Raw genomic sequence first — 18,953 nt, forward strand, 5'->3', positions numbered from 1 at the left:
TACGATGGACAATACTCTTTGGAGAACAAGCCCTCGGTTAGGGCTAGGTAGGCAAGAACGGTTGATAACATGCAAGAAAACACTTTGTCCTCACCCTTTCATTTCTGCTGGGAAGAATTTGCATTTCAATAATAACGTGATAATGTCAAGCTATTCACAACATTTCAAAGCCTTTTCTTCCACACCTGGTGTGTTGGGAGAATCTGCTGAAGAACTGGATGTGGTTGTTTCCTAAACAGCAAAGGTGATGGTGTTGTTCTCTTTATTCTTGGGAACGGATGTGGTGGATAGTAACAGGGCTTGTGTTCTAGGCACAGCAAAAATGTGACATGGAAGCTCCACCCTCTGAGATATCCCTGGAGAATTAATTAATCAGCATATTCAAGATGTTCAACTTCCCCTCATCACAAATGAGAGGAAACACCTTGTATATAAAAGTTGATTTTTTAATTAAAAAAAAAAGTTCCTAGACTCTGGATATCACTAAAAAAAAAAAGGATCCCAGGACCTGGGAGATGACTTGGCCAGTAAAAAGCTCTAACGGTGCAAGCCTGACCACCTGTATTGAATCCAAGTCTACATAAAAAGGCAGATGTGGGGGCTGGGGATTTAGCTCAGTGGTAGAGTGCTTGCCTAGCAAACACAAGGCCCTGGGTTTGGTCCTCAGCTCCGGCAAAAAAAAATAAAAAGATAAAAAATTTTTTAAAAAGGCAGATGTGGGGGCAGGCATTGGCTGGGAGCTCATGGGCCACCTAGCTTAGAGTATGCATCAGAATGGCAGAAACAAGGGGCTCTGCCTCAAAACAAGGTGCAAAGAGGAAGCCCAGCCCCTAAAATTGATCTGCTGACTTCCACATGCCCACACAGCACACAGGTGAAGAACTACGTATACTCTCATGCGCACACACACAAAATAGTAGTATGTTTAAAAACTTTAAAAGTCCAAAAGACATGCTACCTTTTCTCTTGGCTATGTATGAAATGTCTCTGATCTCTCCACTTTGGACACTTCTCTGGTCACACGCGGCTCATACTACAGAACTTTTCTAGCAAATGCAATACTGTGCCGCATGCTATGGGAGATGGCTCTGAAAATTACTTTGGGCAATCACTATTCTAGAACACAGGCTAGTGGATATTACAAATCAATTCAATTTTGGTAATTTCTCATTAAGATGCCTACAGATGGGTAAGTCTAATTGTAAAAGCTTGGCATTTATAATTCATAAGCACAAATTATGCTAAACTAGATGGGGCTATATGTCATTAAGGTTTCATATAAGCTACAGAATGATTGTTCAGACCAAAATTTAATTCATAAGTTGGCATTTATATATTATATCTAACTTTTATTAGGCTCTCTAGTTAAAAGTTGAATGTAAATAGCACATTAACATTTATAATTCAGTTTCTTGATATCTGTTGTAAAACTCATGACACAGAAAAACACTTTCAACCAAAAGTTAGACCCTGTTTCCTCCGGTTTTCAAAGTTCCCTGATAAGTTTAGCACTCACTAAAGATGTCTTTGGGCAAAAGAAATACCACTTGGTCCACAGCACCCAGTAGATAGCATGTTTTTATCTGAAAGAGCTGGGACACCACTCTGTGTCCCGTTTTAGTCTTTGGAAGAAATAATTTTGAGTCCAGAATGGAGGCAGTAAATATCAGACGATGGGATAGAGAAATTCTTAAAGTAAAAGCTGGTTGCTCTACAGAGCCAAAGGCTCCATCACTTAAAGCATAGCAGCTGCTCCTTTACTGGACCACTCTGGTGAGGAGGCAGGATCATTCTCTCCATCACACTAAGAATCTGGTGTGGTTTGTTTTGCCTAGGAGGTGTGCATGCTCACAACCCTGCTTTGAGAAATGCTCTACCAAAATGCAGTCGCCCCCACCATCACCACTGGCGACCATCAAACTTGCTTCAAGTTCATTTTGTGTTTGACTGATACCCACACAGAAAGCATCAAATATTTTTTTCTAAAAAGTGCATTGCAATATTATGTTTAACTGGATCCCCAATGGTAGCCACAATCTTGTTATCACTGAGAGGGCAATGAACTAAATTCACTAAAATACTTCTTTTAGAAACATTTTTTCTCTTTTTCTAATGCTTTCTTCCCCTCCATCTCTACACACCTGTGTATGCACGTGTGTACATGTGTATGAGTGTGAATGCACGTGTGTATCTGTGCATGAATGTGTGTACATGGATGTGTGCATGTAGACATGTGCTTATGTGTATGCGTGTGAATCCACATGTGCAAACATGTACAGAATACTGCAGAATGAGCAGGGACATTTTCTTACCTTGCCCCACCTCCCTCAAAAAAAAAAAAAAAATCAAGGGTCTATAGTCCTGAATTTACAAAAGCATGCTTTCCTTGCTTCTGGGCGATATGTGAGGAGGGATGGAATGCAGGGCTGGTGGGTAATTGCAACCCATGGGTAAGGCAGGCAGACCACATGATCAAAAACTGATGTGACACTTAAAAGTGTTTCTCCACAAGGAATTCCGGTGCCCAGGAGCCTGGTGAAACCAGTAGCAAGTATGGCCATGTTACCCTTTTCATTTACTTCATATTTTTGGTCTCTAAAATCAATCATTCAGTGTGGTTGAGTAAGGGAGGCGTCTTTATGATAGGCGCGTGCATTCAAAATGCTTGTTGGTCTTATACAGACATTTTGGTTGGCAAGCTAGATTTGGGAAATTTAAAACGGCTGCTTTGAAGCTCACTTTGAAACAAAAACTAGTCATTTTCTAGGTTTTTTTTTTTTAAAAAGTGACTAATTTTCCAGATTAGCCCAATTTGTAATGAAGTCAAAGTTTGCTTCCCCTGAATCTCCAGGATTTTCCACATGCTGTCTTGCACGTCCAGAATTCAGCCCAATTTGCTTCTTTGAGTATAAGTTGTTTTTTAATGTTTTAACCTGCAAAGGAATCAAATTGCTTGGCTTGGACATGTAGGAGTTACAGAAAGTCCACTAGAGAAACGGAAACTAAGTCTTCAGGACGCAGACTAGCCTGTGTTACACAGGGCCACACTGGGTTCTGGAACACCAGCTGTGGCCTCCCTCACACAGGAGGCTTAACCAGCCTCACAAGCCTTTGTCTCCCTCCTGCAACAGCTGCTTCCTCCAAATCTTCTCTTGATGTAGCCACACCATAGACACCCAACTAGAGAACTTTTCCCGATCAGCAACCCCAAACAGAATATGAAAACAACAAAGACATGAAAAATGTCCATCTGCATGAGTGCTGACCTAGGTGGGAGACCTGCTGGTCCAATGTTATCCTTCTCTTGTAAAAGACAACAATGGTCTCCAACACCTCAGTCATGGGGGTCAAACTTAAAAACAGTCAAGGCTAAACCTGAAGTAAAGTTCAAACTTCTACAAGGCAAGCCCCTCACGATGGCATCGCACTGATTTAGCAATCGGCCATTCCCACACCAAGCTGGGGGAGGTGAAATTTTCAGCCAAGTCATGACTACCTCTGTTTACCTCCTCATCTGTGAATGGTGTATCCCTTTGCCTCAGGAAGACCAAAGTGACATCAGCCTTTGGACTGTCATTTTTTCTCCACTGAGGAATTTTTTTCAAGGCTGGGGGCAAATCCTGGAGTAAACATCAGCTGGATGGCCACATAACAAGGTCCAGGGAGATGCTCTCAGAAGTTGCCTCTTTTAATCTAGCACTGAATTACACCAGAAGCGGCTTTCAGCTCTTCCAGAGCGCCATTGCCAAAATAACTGCAAGGCTTGCAAGCCCTAGTGTGTCTCAAATCTTTCCCAAGACACCCCAATACTAGCTGAGGCACTGAAACTATGGCAACCGAATAAGAAAGCAGCCTCCATGATTAATAGATGAAGATCCCCGTGACAGTGTCTAGCTGGGACCATCATTCATGATGTGAGCAGAATTAGCACAGAATCCATCTCGAAAGCCATTAACAAGGATTCTTTAAAAAAAAAAAAAAAACCGACACAAGGCCATTCTGCTACACACACTGGAGTTTTGAAGGCTCTCGACGATTTAGTTTCTATTTCTCATTCACTAGGCAGGGATGAGACTCTGCTTAGTGACTCAGATGCTCATTTGTTCTGAGAATCTTGAAAGGGGTGCCACCGCCCGGGAAGGCTTGCCCACCTGGGTGCCTGCGGCCTAAGAACAAATGCATTCAAATTCCAAATACATGAATGAAGTCACATGGCTCTCGGAGGTAGAAAGGAGGGAGGGCAGTGACTGGGTCATCTGAGGATGTTTGCAGAATGAGCTAGTTCATGGAGCATTGCGTTTGGGGGACAGGAGCATCCATGCACTAGATTTGTCTGTTCCTAGATCTGTCTGTTCCGTCAGGTCTCTCACAGGGGCAGTAGGAGTCTGAGGAAGGGTAGAGCAGTAGTGGAGATGATTACTTTCCTAAGCAGGAGGGGACGGGACACCCAAACAGCGACAGGAAGGAGGGCCAACCACAGACTGCTCATTTATAGAACTCCCGCATAGCATCACACAGCAATTAAGATATCCCTTTTCTCTTCCCTGGTCCAGACAATGGTTCTTCTCCCAGGGGTATGTTTTCATAGCATAAAATGACAGCTCTTGTTTTGCCTTTTATCAAATCAAATTATGGCAGAAGATTGGTCACCGAGAAGCACCTGGCCATGTTAAAGGAGGGTTCCAAGTCTAAAAGTGGTACCCATGTGGAAGTATCTACTGCTAATCATCCTTTCAAAGTAATAGCCATCTCATCGGCTGCTTGGAAGGAGCCAGCCCTTCAGTCTTGGGGGCATGTTAACTACTGGCTTGTCTCACTCTTCCCATACCTCTCCACTTACAGAACTTGAGGAGTCTTCTTAGCCCCAGCGCTGAAAAGAACTGATTCTCAGGGATGGAAGGGGTCCTGGAGGACAGAAGGCAGGCAGCATCCTCAGGGAACTGTGGTGATGTTGTATTTTTTGTTTTGTTTTGTTTTGTTTTGTTTTTCGAGACAGGGTTTCCCTGTGTAGCTTTGCACCTTTCCTGGAACTCACTTGGTAGCCCAGGCTGGCCTCGAACTCACAGAGATCCGCCTGCCTCTGCCTCCCCAGTGCTGGGATTAAAGGCGTGTGCCACCACTGCCCCATGATGTTGTATCTTTTAGGGATCAGATTTTTCTCACTGGCAAGTCTTGTCCCTTGACTGAAAGTTCAGATTTAGTGGGAGGGGTATTGGCCAGTACAGTAAGTGTCAGGCTTTGCTCCAGGCAGCCACAATTTCCCACTTGTAACGGAGAAGGCGATCCTTTGCTTTTGCTTGGAGACCCCACTCTTCCAAACTTATTTTAAGTGTGGTCAGGGAAGAGTGACCTAGCCACCAAATGGCCACCCTGGTGGTAGTCTTGCAGATCCTGCAGGCGGAGCCCCCAGAAGCGCAACAGGCAACTCAGCTTTTCTTCTGCACATTTTCCCTTTGGGAACTTGGCTCATCTTTGAAGAGATGACCCTCAGATCCTAAACACGGGTAAAGGCTGTGCACTTGATTTTTAAATGTTAGTAAGTGGCAGTTATCCATTTAAAACAACAACAACAACAATCCCTTCGGTCTCTGGTCTTCCACACATCCCTGGGCTGTTGCTGTCATATTAGTTGTAGAGTGTCTTGCTTGTGTTTCCTTTCCTCTGTTTTGGGTGTGACATTTGAACTTCCTAAGTTAGAAGAGGATTGTAGCTCCTCCAGCCCTGGAGGGAATGGTTCACACGCTTCAAACCTGCAACCCTATGCTGGCTCATGGTGTGGTTGTTTCTTTGGAGTCCAAGGGTTGTTTCCTCTGCATCCTCTCTCTGTATTACAGACCTGCAGCCATTTCCTTCTGTACTCTGCCCCCACAAAGCAGTCTCAGCGGTTCTGAAATCAATTCCCAGGCCATTTTCCATGACTGTAGTTACGCAAATAAAAGCAAGCCTTTGTATTAAACGAGTGTGCGCTTGCGTGTGCCAGGCATTGTGATCATGGCAGGTGTTACCTCGCTTACCCCTTCCAGGGTCTACAACATTAACTTCACTCTCAAAATTTACAAATGGAAACCAAGAAGGAGGGAACAAAGTCATTTTTGTAAATGGCAAACACACGTACTATATGTGTATATATGTACACACACACACAAAGGGCTTCTGGATTTGTCCATTGCATTCCATGCAGCTAAATGTCCCCAACCACAATGAATTTGCCCTTGTTACTGCAAACATGGAAGCTTCCTCCAGGACTCCTAGCTCACCCTGAAATAGCTGTGCTACATTAATGGCTGCATTGACATTGATGCATATGATTGCAGAATAATTCCATTCCCTTTTTTTTTTTTTTCTTTTATACTGTCTGGCAGAGTGCCACTATCATGACCTTGCCCCAGTAATGGTCATATTGAAAGCAATCTTTACTTGAGGCAGTTGACACTCTGACTGATACAGCTGCAATCCATACTCGATATGGACTGTGCGTGTCAATGATTTTCAGGAAACTGCTCATTGTCATAATGTGGTTTGCATTCAGACTAGATCAACAGTGTGCAATACCTATTTGAAAATACAGAAGATAGTTAGGATATACATTACGGCACAGTTTGAGACAGAAAGAAGAATTGACATCAAACTTTCCAAGTTAGGCAGAGACAGGTGGATCTCTGTGAGTTTGAGGCCAGCCTGGTCTACAAAGTGAGTTCCAGGACAGCAAGGACTGTCACACAGAGAAACCCTGTCTCATCAAAAACCAAAAAACTTCCCCAAGTTTCCAGTAGTTATTTTATGAAATATTCACATTGCACATTCTTTCATATTTTTCTGTCTGTAGTCCCACGAGGTGGAAAGAGTGGGCTCATAATTCATAGAACGTGTTCAAACTAATGCAGTCTCAGGGAAATGAAGTGTCTCATCTAAGAAAGTAGGAGCCTGGAGCTCAAGTCTTCCAGGTCTAGGCTCTTTATCAGGTGTTCTGGCACAGGGCAGAGGTTAACAGGCATATTACATTCTCACCCCCGCACCCCTCAAAAAAAAAAAAAAAAAACCCAGCAAAATTGGAAAATTATTGAGTAGAAAAAGGTTCACTAGCAAGTGGTTAGAATGCAGAGCCAATGAAACCAGAGTCAAAAGCTTAGTCCCCATAAGTGTTAGCTACTTCTTAGCTCCATTTCTGGGAAGGTGATTTTTCCCCATTCAGTCTTCCCTCCAGCTAGAACCAGGTGTCTCACAGATGTGTGCTCTTGGCCCTAGAAGGGGACTGGATGAGCCTGTGGGAGTGAACAGACTCCAATCCATTATCGAGAACCAGAAACACAGAACTTTGTGACTATTCTACCAATAGCAGAAGAGAAATCATGCCTATGTCCATGGAAGATAGCACTCACTCATACAGGAAGGAAGCTTCCCACTTGATACAGAAGAAAAAACAAGGCAGAAAAAAAAGACAGACTGCTTAGACTGCTTATCTACAAAAAGATGCCCTCTTTACTCCTTCAACAAACACTTGAGATAGAAGGCTTGTGATGGACCAGGCAGGTTTTGTGGGGTGGGGGTGGGGGAAGGGGTAAAAATAATATAGTGAATAAAACATAAAGATGCTCATCCTTTTGGTATTATGTTCTAGAGGATGAGAGAAAATAAACAAGGATAATATATAGTTTGTTGGACTATGAAGGAAATATAATAAGCCCTAAAGGAGGATGAGAAGTACTTCCTGTCCAGAGGTAGAGTAAATCAGGTATATGGAAAGGCTTTGTTGAGAAAGTGATATTTGAGCAAGTATTTGTAGGGTATGAGGAGCAAATCACGCAGGCATCTGGGGAAAGAGCCGCCCCAACCCTCCCCCCAGTCCAAGCCTGTACAAAAGACCCCATGGAGGGCCTCCAGGACTACATGCCTGCACCCACAGGTAACCTCAAGGAGCAGTGGAACTCATGTGCCAGAGGAAGGAACCAAGCTTTTGGCAGAAAAAAGATGGGTTAGCCGAGCTAGCTTAGGAAGGCATTGACTTCTCATTGTTGCTGTGTTGTAGCTGGCTGTGTTGAGAAAAGTTGATAGGAGCCAAAAGCAGAAGCAGGCCCACTGATTGGGATGCTGGCGTGATACCCAGCAGAGGAGAACTATGTGAGGGCCAGGGAGGTGGTAGACCAGGATGGAGTGCCTGTGCATTCTGAAGGTGGAGTTTACCGCTGTAACTGGTACATGATATGAGAGAGAAAATGCAGTTTAGGATAACATTTAAGCTCTGGGGCCTGAGCCATGAAATTACCAAGGTGGAGATGATGAAGAAAACTCATGTAGGATAGAATGAGCCAGAACAGAGCTTTTTGAACATGTTAGATTTGAAACATCTATTAGGTTCTAGAAGAGCTATCTACCCAATGTGCCCTGGCTACTTACTTTCTTGTTCTGGGAGAAGTCTGAGTAAAGAGGCTATGTGAGTAGCAAGGTGCCTGTAGTGGAATATGACTCCCTGAGTGTAATTACAATTATTCTAATAAAAACGTTTGGGAAGAGCTCATCCCTTTCACAAAGCAAGATGGCCTTGTGTCTATACCACCCTGCAATAGTCCCATGCTGAGCAGTCCTGAACTCTCTTCTCCCTTGAGGTTTGTGGGTATGACATCTTATTTGCCCATTTCAAAGGGATTAAATGCCTCCCTCCCTTCCCTACCTTACCATATCCCCAAGAGGCAGCCATGTGGTTGCCAGAGAGAATAGCTCAGTTGCGCTTGCAGTACATTTTAAGGCAAATGAGAAAAAGCCTTCACTCTGAAATAGAAATAGCTCAGAGCTATTTGGCTCCAGGATACCCTAAGAGGCATTGATGTGGGTTGGGGGTGGGGAGAAAGGGGCACAGGGGAGAGGCAGGGGAGATGGGAGGCAGGTACAGCAGGATGTTCCATGCTTCACCTTCCTGGGGCACAAACATAGGTGCTGTCACACAAGGCTCTTAAATAAATATATCAAAGAGCTTCAGATCATCTCTGGGAGGAGGACAAGAAACTGTCTTAACCTGAGGGAGGGTGTGGCAGGGAGGGGCGGTGCAGAGACCAGACTTTATGCGGAGGGAAATGGCAGGTGCCTAATTAAGGCATTTCAATTAGTTAGGCTTGTTCTGTGATTCCCTTTGTGTAAACAAATTAGATGGGAGACTATACTAGCTTTCCAAAGCTAGTTCTAAAAAGCCCTGCGTCCCATCAATACCCCTTTATACTACTCTGAAGAGAACTAAACTACAATATGTGTATCACACACACACACACACACACACACACACACACACTTCCTTGCTCAAAACAGTATTTTGCCCCCATTTCACATGAAAGTGCAATTACCCATTCACTTTCAAAGCACTGGTGCTTACTGTAAATTTAGTACAAGTTCTTACAGCCTGGATGCTTTATTTTTATTCAATGGTAACAGCCTGTGTAACTCCTGCCACCCTTAGTTAACACACTCAGTTTCATTGGTGCAATGTTACACGCCTCCTCAAAATGCAAATGTTCTTTTTTTTTTAAAATGATAGCAAAAGCATTACTAGATGTAGGAAGAACTAGAGGGGTGTGTAAGTGTGTGCAAAGGGTAACCCTTATTACCACCTTGCCATCACCACTCACTTGAAAGCATAGGCTGTTTTCGCTACAGGAAAAATAAACCTGCCCGCTGAACAAGAAAATAGTGAACCATGTGTGACATGTTCATTCATCCATTTATTCATTCATCATTTGCTTGGGTGTTCTACACAAGGTCATATGTAGTTTTCACTCTATTTAAATTTAGCTGTTTTGTCCAGCACATACTCTTCAGGTAATCCCAAACGTAATGATTTAGAGTGTCTGTGAAACATTCATGTATGCAGACTGCATGTATTCTCAGGAATGTGGTAATTTCTAAATGGTTATAGCTATAAAACATAACACATGAGAGAGGCCATCACTTCCAGTCATGGCAAATAGGAAATATAAATAACACTTCTTTACATCAAGATGAATTTAAAGACTCCTAACAAAAATCAAGGTTGCAAATCTGTTGCTCATTCTTTTCTGCTTAGATTGGCTTGCCAAGTCCTTCATTCAAAAATGTATAAAACCAAAATAAAAACAAGAGAGTATAGGTTAACTAAGATTCAAATATAAGCTACTATATAAACAGAAACAGGTAAACCAGACTCAAATAGCTAGTGCAATTATGTTTTAACAGACAGTTTAGGTTAATAGGGGGAGACACAGATCTGCCACTGTATTTAAGGCTAGGTTAATAATTAACTTTGGTGCCTGGAATAGTTTAATAAAAGTTTATTGTAGAAGACTAAACATGGAATTTATAAACCATATAAAATGCTTGCTATCTTGACTTCTGGTAGCTGTTTGGGTAAGGAGGAAAAAAAATTGGTATTTTCATTCAAAAACTGAGCACAGGCGTCTTTACCTTGGGAGGAGTAAGCTAAATAAAGGATTAATGTATCCAAAAACCACTAACCCCCTGCCATCACAGTAGCAGATGGTGAATTTGACGCCAAAATGTAAGTCCAGCATGGGAAGGAAAGCCTAAATCACCAGGATTAAGGAAAAACAAGGCAAAAAGACTCGACCTCCCTACCCGGAAAAAAAGCATGAAAATCAGAGCAGATGGGCACTGAACGATAGCTTTTTTTCTGAGATCCACTAATAGAAGACTACTACTGAATTACATGGTAAAGTTATGAATACAGTGTGTGTGTGTGTGTGTGTGTGTGTGTGTGTGTGTGTGTGTGTCCAGGTTCGCCTGTGTTTTAAATCTTCCAAGGATCCCATTCAGTAATAACTCGATTTTCATCTAGAGTAAACAGGGCGAGATCCCTCTGTGGCTGTGCTGGGTCACCACACTCTCCAGGCAGCCACAGTCGCTCTGCACAGACTGAGGCGGAACTGCCCGCAGGACTGCCTATTTCCCTACAGGCTGGAGGCCGCCCCTGGAAACGCTTGCCCAGGCTAGGAGGACAGCGCCTCCAATCGTTCCCCTCTCCTCCACTCTACCAACACCTGGCCCGGCTCCTCTCTGGACCTGTGCGAGCTGCAATGCCTTGCGACGGGCGCAGGAGGTTCGGGATGCTGCGCTTGGAGCTAGAGACTCCTGAACCCACGAGCCAGGGCCGGTGTCCACACGCGCCCTCACACCAGCTTCTGTCCGCCACTTGGGATCACATTAGCATCCTGAATCCAACACTTCCTAACCCCGGCCCTCCCCTCTCCAGACCTTCTCCAGCAGCTTGAGACCCTGGTCCAGGAAGTGCTGCGGGCCAGAGGAGGTGCCATTCTCCAGTGGACAAGCAATCTAGCTCCTAGTCACATCCCAGATGTCTGCTCAATTAGCTCCGGGTCACACTGAACAAGCTGAGCCCTCGTCTGGTGTTTCCAGCAGTCTTTAGCTATAACAGAAACTTTCCAGAAGCGCCGGGTGCTGGGGGCCCTGCACTGTAAAGGGGAGGAGGCGCTGGGAAAGGGGCGGCGAGCGAGCGGGAAAAATGTCGGGGTCTGGTTTCGGTCCCTGTCATGCAGGATTCGGACAGGAGCCTGGCTCTGTACCGCCCGCGGGAGATCTCAGGATCCTGCTTTATACCGTCTCCCTCCGTGGGTAGCTGAGAAAAACGCGGAGATCGGGGTGTGTGTGGGGGGGGGGGGGGTGACACTGGCCACCCAGGAGAGTCACTAAGAGGGAACTGCCCAGCTTGCTCCGGGTGCCCCACAGCTCCGGAGGCTAAGCTTCAGGACACAAGAAGCAGTCAGGACACCCAACAATCTGCAGCCCGGCAGAGCTTTTATCAGTGGCAAGCCCAGAGCTATTTCTTGCCAGGTCTCCCCACCCTTCCCTCTCCCGGGGTACATCTTTTCTCGAGAGGGACAGCACAGATCTTGGAGGAGGGCGCAGCAGGGGCCAGCCCTAGCGTGGAGAGCTCAGGGCTTGAGAGAGACGCGGCTGCGACAAATGGTGCCCTGTTCGCTTGGTTGGGAGCTGAGGCAGGGGACGGGACCTAGGGCGGGGGCGCCGCGCCATACCAAGACACCGCTCCTAGGCACTTACTCCAGCAAACAAAGCCAGGAACCTCTGGTGCCAGCGGCGACTGAAGAGTGGATCCCAGCAAGAGAGAGGGCGCGCAGATGCTCAGGGCCATTACAAGTTTCACGCACTCCACGGAGCCCAGCCCAGACCCCGCACTGATAACAAAAGATCCTCCTCTCCTCTCCATCGTCCTCGTACAACCATTTCTCCCACACCAGAGCCTAAACCTGTGGCTGGACACAACAGCCTTGTACTCCCCAACCTTCCCTGGCCCTCGAGGGAAGAACCCTTTCCCCTTCCCCAGCATTCGACACCCGGACCCGGCGCTTTGGAGAATCCCACCCTCCAGGGCCGCTCTCCTCCCTACTGGCCCAAGAGTGAGCTCTCAGCCTCGGGTCCCACACACACACACACACACACACACACACACACACACACACACACACACACCGCCGAGTAGGACAGCCATCCACACGGGCTAGGTCCGGGGCGGCGCCGGTCGTGTGCGCGACTCGGGTGGGCAAGCTCCTGACATGGAGCCGGGAGTCTCTGGGGTTCAGGACTGAAAAGAGCTGCGGGCAGGGCTCGGGGCTACTCCCCCAGGAAGGGACAAGGCTCGGGAGACAGAGACCTAAGATCAAATACAACACAGGCACTACAAAGCCCGCAACGCGCACCTGGGGTAACCCCGGGACCCTTACCCCAGCCTGCATCCAGGAGGTGGGGCGCTCAGGGACGCTAGGGCCATACCTTTTCGGTGCATCGACGGGCAGGCGGCCGCGGCTGGGAGCGGACTGGCACGGCGTGTATCCCATTTAGTAATCCATTATCGAGAAGATCTCTCTGGGCCTTGAGCAGCGCTCTTTCCTTCGCAAGCCTTTGTCATTCCTACATGTGTGCTTGTCTCTTTGAGGGCAACAGTCACGGCGACTACTTTCTGGGATGCAAACGAGCTGTGTTCATCTCCAATGACAGAAGAGGACGGGAGGGGAAGGCAAAAAAAAAAAAAAAATCGAAAAAGAAAAAAGAAAAGAAAAAAGGGGGTAAAAAAAAAAAAAAAAAACCCAGAGGAAAATAAACCAGCGAGGACCAAGGTAAATGTTCAAGAAACTCTTTTCCAAATCCAAATTCCACTTGGATTCACTTCTGAGTCCCCTCGGCGGTGCCAGCGCCCATTAACTAGTCATTTCAGGGCTGGGGGCGGGGTGGGGGTTGAGGCAGAGGTGCAGGGCTCTGGCCGGCTCTGCAACCCCGAGCTCAGTGTCCCGGGTGTGGCGACGCTGGCCGCGGCCGCACGCTCCTAGGCGGGCATCTCGGGCAGTCGGCCCCGCGGAAAAGCGCCTGTGTGTGTGCGTGTGTGTGTGTGTGCGTGTGTGTGCTGCGTCCCGAGCGCCTAGGCAGCCGAGTGCGTGGGGAGCGGAGTTGGCTGCAGCCTCACCCCGTGCGGCTCACTACTCCAGTGTCACCGGAGAGGCCGACGCTCCGGGCGGAGCCAAGTCCCGGACTGGATTGCGCAGAGCGGACTCTCCTCCAGCAACCCCGCCTCCCCCGGCTAGCGTCTCCGACCCGAAGGGGAGTGTGTGAGCGGGGGGGAAGAGAGAGAGGGAGGGAGGGAGGGAAGGAGGGAGACAGTGCGAGTAAGCCAAAGCAAGGGGAGACTTGACGCCGTGTGGCTGCAGGTAGCGCTTTGGACTGAGTCGCCAGCGTCGCTTCTTACCGCCTCAATTTCCCCGCCCCGGGGCGCGCACCCGGGAGGTCCCAGCGGGGGCGACTCCAGAAGCCCAACCCTCGTTTCCCCACCCCCACATCTGCTCTAGCAAAAGAAAAAAAAAAAGAAGAAGAAAAAGAAAAGAAATCCCAGACAGCATTGCTGAGCCCTGCCAAATCAGAAAAATAAATAAAAATAGACAGTGAGGAGCGAGTTACAAGAAAGAGTTTGCCCATCGATTTTCTTAAATGGAAAAGTTTTAAAGGGACGGCGAAGCTTTCTATTTCTGATGACTGTATCAGGAGGAGGTAGATTCTGGAAGTGATGGACCCTGTTCCTGCCCAGATGAATTGGATACAAGACGGTGTGGTTAAAAATAGTTTCTCACACACACTGGTTCATAGCACACGTTAAATAAACATATAAACCACGGTGCTGAGAACGTGGTTAACGACCGCGATCTGTTGGAAAAACGTCTTAGTCTCAAAGTCCGCGGTGAGGATCGTTCTTAGAAATGAGTAAACTTTAGAAATAAGACTCAAACAATACCAAAGGGAATCCGGCAGCTTCTTGGAAAAGGGAAATCGCCAACTATTTCCAAGGCTCTATTGTTATGAGAGCGTGAAGAATGGCAGGCACGGCCTCTCTCCGCTGCTTGGACTTACAATAGAAAAGAAGTCTTGCAGTTTACAGGCTTGTGCCAACTGGTCAGGCCACACCACAGTCCCCTCCCCCAGCCGCGGCGCTCTCGCAGCCGCGCCGGCTGCTCCCCGCAAGCAACTGCGCGCCGGGGCTGCTGCTCCCAGAGTGTAGGTTTCGCAGATGGTGCCTACTGAGACCGCAGCCTTCAAAGAAAGTAACGCTGGGTGGCCGAGCAGTTCCCGGAGCAATCTCTCCTGCACGTTAGGTCAGCGGAGAAAAAGCAAATGGGAAGGAGGGTCGGAGTCTCAGACCCCGGTTGGCCGAGAAGCATCGTATTAGAAATTGTACCTGTCTCCCAATTTGGGGCTAGTGCCACTAAGTCCACGTTCCCTGTATTCCGTTCCAGCATGTGTAAAAAAGAAAAAAAAATCTGTTTGTAAGTGCTCTAGAAAGAAAAACCCACTACGTGACAATGTCCTCCACATCTCCCTGCCCTCGGGCTTTTTCTCCCTACCAAAACCACCTGGGGGAAAGGGTGGGAAGAAGGATTAAAGGGGAAAAGCAGTTCTGCTGTTCTCCAAAACGACCAGCAGGGGCCGCTATCCCCACCCTTCCCAGGCCAGTAAAAGTCGATACAGATCCCGGGAGTTTGGGGGCGCGGCCCTCGGTGCGCGCGCAGCGCCCGCGCGCGACTCTGGCAGAAGACTGGGCACGGGAGGTGGTGGCCGGCTTGCTCCGGCTCTAAAGGCTTGGGTGGGCGCTGCCTCTCGGTGTTGTCCTCCTAGCCCTGGGGCTTGGTCGGACAAGCTCCCACGGCGGAGACTTCTCTTAATAGCCGGGTGTAGGCTGGCGATGGGCAGATTCAGTGGCATTTCGGTCCTTCGTCCGGTATCTCCACCCCGCGCGGGTCGCCAAGGCTCCCTCTTCGCTCCCCACCGCTGATTTACATGCTAATTATGTCTGGGAAAAGTTCTTTAATTGGCAGAATTAGGCAGAGCAAACGAATTGTTTCACAGACTGAACCAAATTAATTCCGGTTTAGCTCCTTCCCTTGGAGAAACAAACAATTAAGCTGTCTTGTTTGCTTTATGGATATATTGGAAGTGCCCCACATCGCGTTTCAAGATATTGTTTAAAGGGTAATTATTTTCAATATTAATACTTGCGTGTTTAACTTGTAGTATCACCGAGCCACGAGGAGGGAGATTAAATTTACCTAATTTAAAATTGTGGGCAACAAGAGGGAAGGAATTTGAATTTACTTCTGACGGTAAAGAAATACCACCCAGAATCTTACTGGCAATTATTAGATCCTAAAATCTCAGCATCCAATTAGGCGCCAATGTCCTGAACACGTGGTACTGCTTTTATACCTGCCAGAGAAAAGATGCTCTAGGAACCAGGAAGAAAAGTCAACCACTAGAAATCTCATGGTGCCATCTCCCCTTCGCAGCCTCAGACTCTCCCAAAAGCCTGATTTAACTTCTCAGCAAAATCACTGCCCTTCCAAAAAACTCTTGGAGTCTGTAACTTACCCTACTAGTCAAGGAAAAACAGCCAATGAGAGTTAAAAAAAAAAATCACAGAACGTTAGAATTTGAAAACTTAGCTGGTTTTGTAGTTTAGTGGCATGGTTGTGGAGTGTTTTGTGTTTTAGGTAGCCACCTGGGGTTAGGCAACATGACAGCTGGTCATCTTAGGTGAATCTCTTATCTTTTTAGAGCCGCAGTTGACCTACCTGTCCCTGGGGTTAGTAACTTACTCACTTCCCAGGAATGTGGTGGATTCACCAGGGTGAGTAGATGGAGAATCTAGGACACTCACTTCCTGGTAAGCATTAATGAGCATCTCTGTCATCCTCCACATCAGTCCTGAGGTCACATTTTACAGGGGTCAGATGGAGGCCCAGAGAAAAGAGGTGGCTTCCCTTGTGTCAGGGCTGGAAGCTACCCTTAATGACTCCCAACAACAGCTAGCTATGTGACAGCACCCACTTCCCTCAAATCACCTGAAAAGGTGGGATGGGGTAGGGGTAAATAAGACACACACACAAAAAGGTAAGCTCACCCAACATTCCTTTAAAGAGCACATCTAGGCATTTGATGAGAATCTCAGCTGTAAAATAAAAAGCTTGGGAGAAAGGGATGCCGGCATTCTGACTGTCCCCTGTGGTATGAAATCCTGGGGGACCCCAAGGAGCCTAGTTTGGGAGTCTCACTTAAACCAGAAACCTGTCTGCTTCCCAAACGTCTTATTCAAACTCCTTTTCTATTCAAATCTGTGGTTTCCAAACCCACTTGCTGTTATAACCACCAGGGAGGGTCTTAAAGGACACAACTGGCCAGGTATCAGAGATGGGGTCTGGGCATGGGTATTGGTTGACCCTTCCCAGGCAATTCTAAAGTGCAGATTCACAGAACCACTATCATAATGCATCCTTGGTATGTTCTGAAACTTTGCTTTCTCCAGCTCACAGTCTGTCTGTCTGTCTGTCTGTCTGTCTCTCCTTTCACCCCTCCTCTCCAGTTCCTTGGCTGTTTTGTCAACACCTATTTGACACTCATTAACCAGCCTTAAATTATGGTAAAAATCAACAGTCTCCTGTTCTTGCACTGGACAGCTCTATTATAATTATAATGGTTAATCGTGACTGTCAATTTGATGGAATCTAGAATTGAAAGACAAACCTTCAGACAGGTCTGTAAGGGTGCCTTTCCTATGACTGACCCAGACATAAACATCTCCGAGGGGAAAACAGTGTCCTTTGCCTGCCTGTCTTTGCTTTTTGATGGTGAGTGGATCTATGTTTGCTGCTCCTGCTGCTGCCATCCTTCAAGAACATTAGTCCCCAGCAACCCCAGTGTTCTCACATGGATTGAGGACCCGAAACTCTCCAGGAATCTTCTTCCAGGCCTTCAGGAGTCAGATTGGGACTGCTGAGGCTTCCAGCTGCAGGAAGTTGGCCACAGTTGGATACTCAGACCCTGTTGTGCAACATTTTGGGATGTGTTTGCTCCTCATTTCTCAAGTGTCTCCTCTTAGATGGTGGAAGCATTTCTCCCAGTATGAAGCCAGTCCCTTCCCAAGTTCTCCACAGTTAACCCATCCTCAGAAATTCCACCCAGTTGTTTGTAGCCCCACTTCTGCATCTCCCCATCAAGATGCAAGTGACATGGTCTTTCGACCAAGCTCTCCTTAGGTCCCCTACTCCTTTTAGGCTGCCATGTGCTTTCCTCTCTTCTCAAACCAAGTGTCGCCAAAGCTGGTCCACTATTGATCACTTGTCCATCTGCTCCTTTGTTCCTCTTGAATCTGTTCCTAGCAATCCACCAACAAGACTTTTCCTAAGTTCTTCAGTTGCATCCAAGGCTGTGGGTATTTTGCAGTGGGTATTTTAAGGTTTTCATTTTATTTGAGTTCTCAGCAGACTGAACACAGTTGTTTCTCCTCTCACTTTCTGCTCCTGACTTCTGTGACATAGTACCCATCTACTGCTTCTCTTTCTACTTCTCTTTCCTAAAAAAAAAAAAAAAAAAAAAAGAGTAAACCAAAAGATAAAGAATTTTAACTAACATCCATCTTTATCACTCAGAGTTAACAGTTGACAACATTTTCTCATATTTGCTTCCTTTCTTTTTTCTTTCTTAAGAAATAAGATATGGTTACATAGCTTAATTTTCTGGCAGGAGAGGTGGTCCAGTGGTTAATGGCACTTGGTGCTCCTCCAGAGGACCCTGGTTTGGTTTCCAGCATGCATATGGCAAATCGTGTCGTGTGTGCATGCGTGCGTGTGAGTGTGAGTGTGAGTGTGTGTGTGTGTGTGTGTGTGTGTGTGTGTGTGTGTTCTAAAAAGCTGGACTCCTCCTTTCTATGAAAGGCCTGTCTACATACTTCTGTTTGCAACTTTCTTTTTTTCATGTGGCTAAAACCTCTACTCATCCTTCAGGTATCTGCATCAAATCTTCTACTTCAAGAGAGACTTCCCTGATACCACCCCTGTATGCAAGCGCACACACACCTCGTTATCGTTCATTCTCAAAGAACTCTATAAGTTTACTTCATAGAATGTATCCTACACCACAGCCAGAGTGAAGATCCTGTGCAACGGTGTGTTGAAAGCTTCCTTTCCTGCTTAGAAGCCTTGAGCCCTAAGGACAGTCTCTGATTTTTGCTAGCAGACAGCAAGGACTCCATTCATAAAGGAAGGGATAAACTAGTAAAATCAGTCAGGATCCCAGACTATAAGGAACCGATCATTAGATGAAAGAGCAGCACTTACAAAATGAAAAAGAAAAAGAAAGACTAGAAAGCAATTACACCTTTCTTATTTTGTGATTCCAGATCTGAAGCTGCCACTCCCAGCACAGAACTGCCACCTTACAGTGTCTGGCATTTTCCAGCGAAGAAAAGGGGCCTTAGAGATATAAGTGGTGACTAAATATGACAAGATGCTCAGGCACAGGGAGCAATGAGAAACTTAAGTCTTAGAGTCCCCAGGCAGGAGGTGAGGCTGTGATTTGAATCCACTGGGTGGGATGCAAATGGAGCTTGCTAACAGAGATTTGCT

The 18,953-nt window shown here is 46.6% G+C and overlaps 1 protein-coding gene across 7 annotated transcripts in view; it reads right to left on the reverse strand.

Annotated features, from left to right (window-relative positions):
• Sema6a (semaphorin 6A) overlaps positions 1–13,034 on the reverse strand; it is a 122,487-nt gene extending 109,453 nt beyond the window's left edge. For all 7 annotated transcript variants that reach the window (XM_036204720.1, XM_036204717.1, XM_036204715.1 and 4 more), the window contains exon 1: positions 12,787–13,034. The gene's annotated coding sequence lies outside the window, so the exon portion shown is untranslated. The remainder of the gene's footprint in view (positions 1–12,786) is intronic.
• Positions 13,035–18,953: the final 5,919 nt, after the last annotated feature.

This window comes from Onychomys torridus, chromosome 13, assembly GCF_903995425.1.
Source record: "Onychomys torridus chromosome 13, mOncTor1.1, whole genome shotgun sequence".
Taxonomy (NCBI): Eukaryota; Metazoa; Chordata; class Mammalia; order Rodentia; family Cricetidae; genus Onychomys; species Onychomys torridus.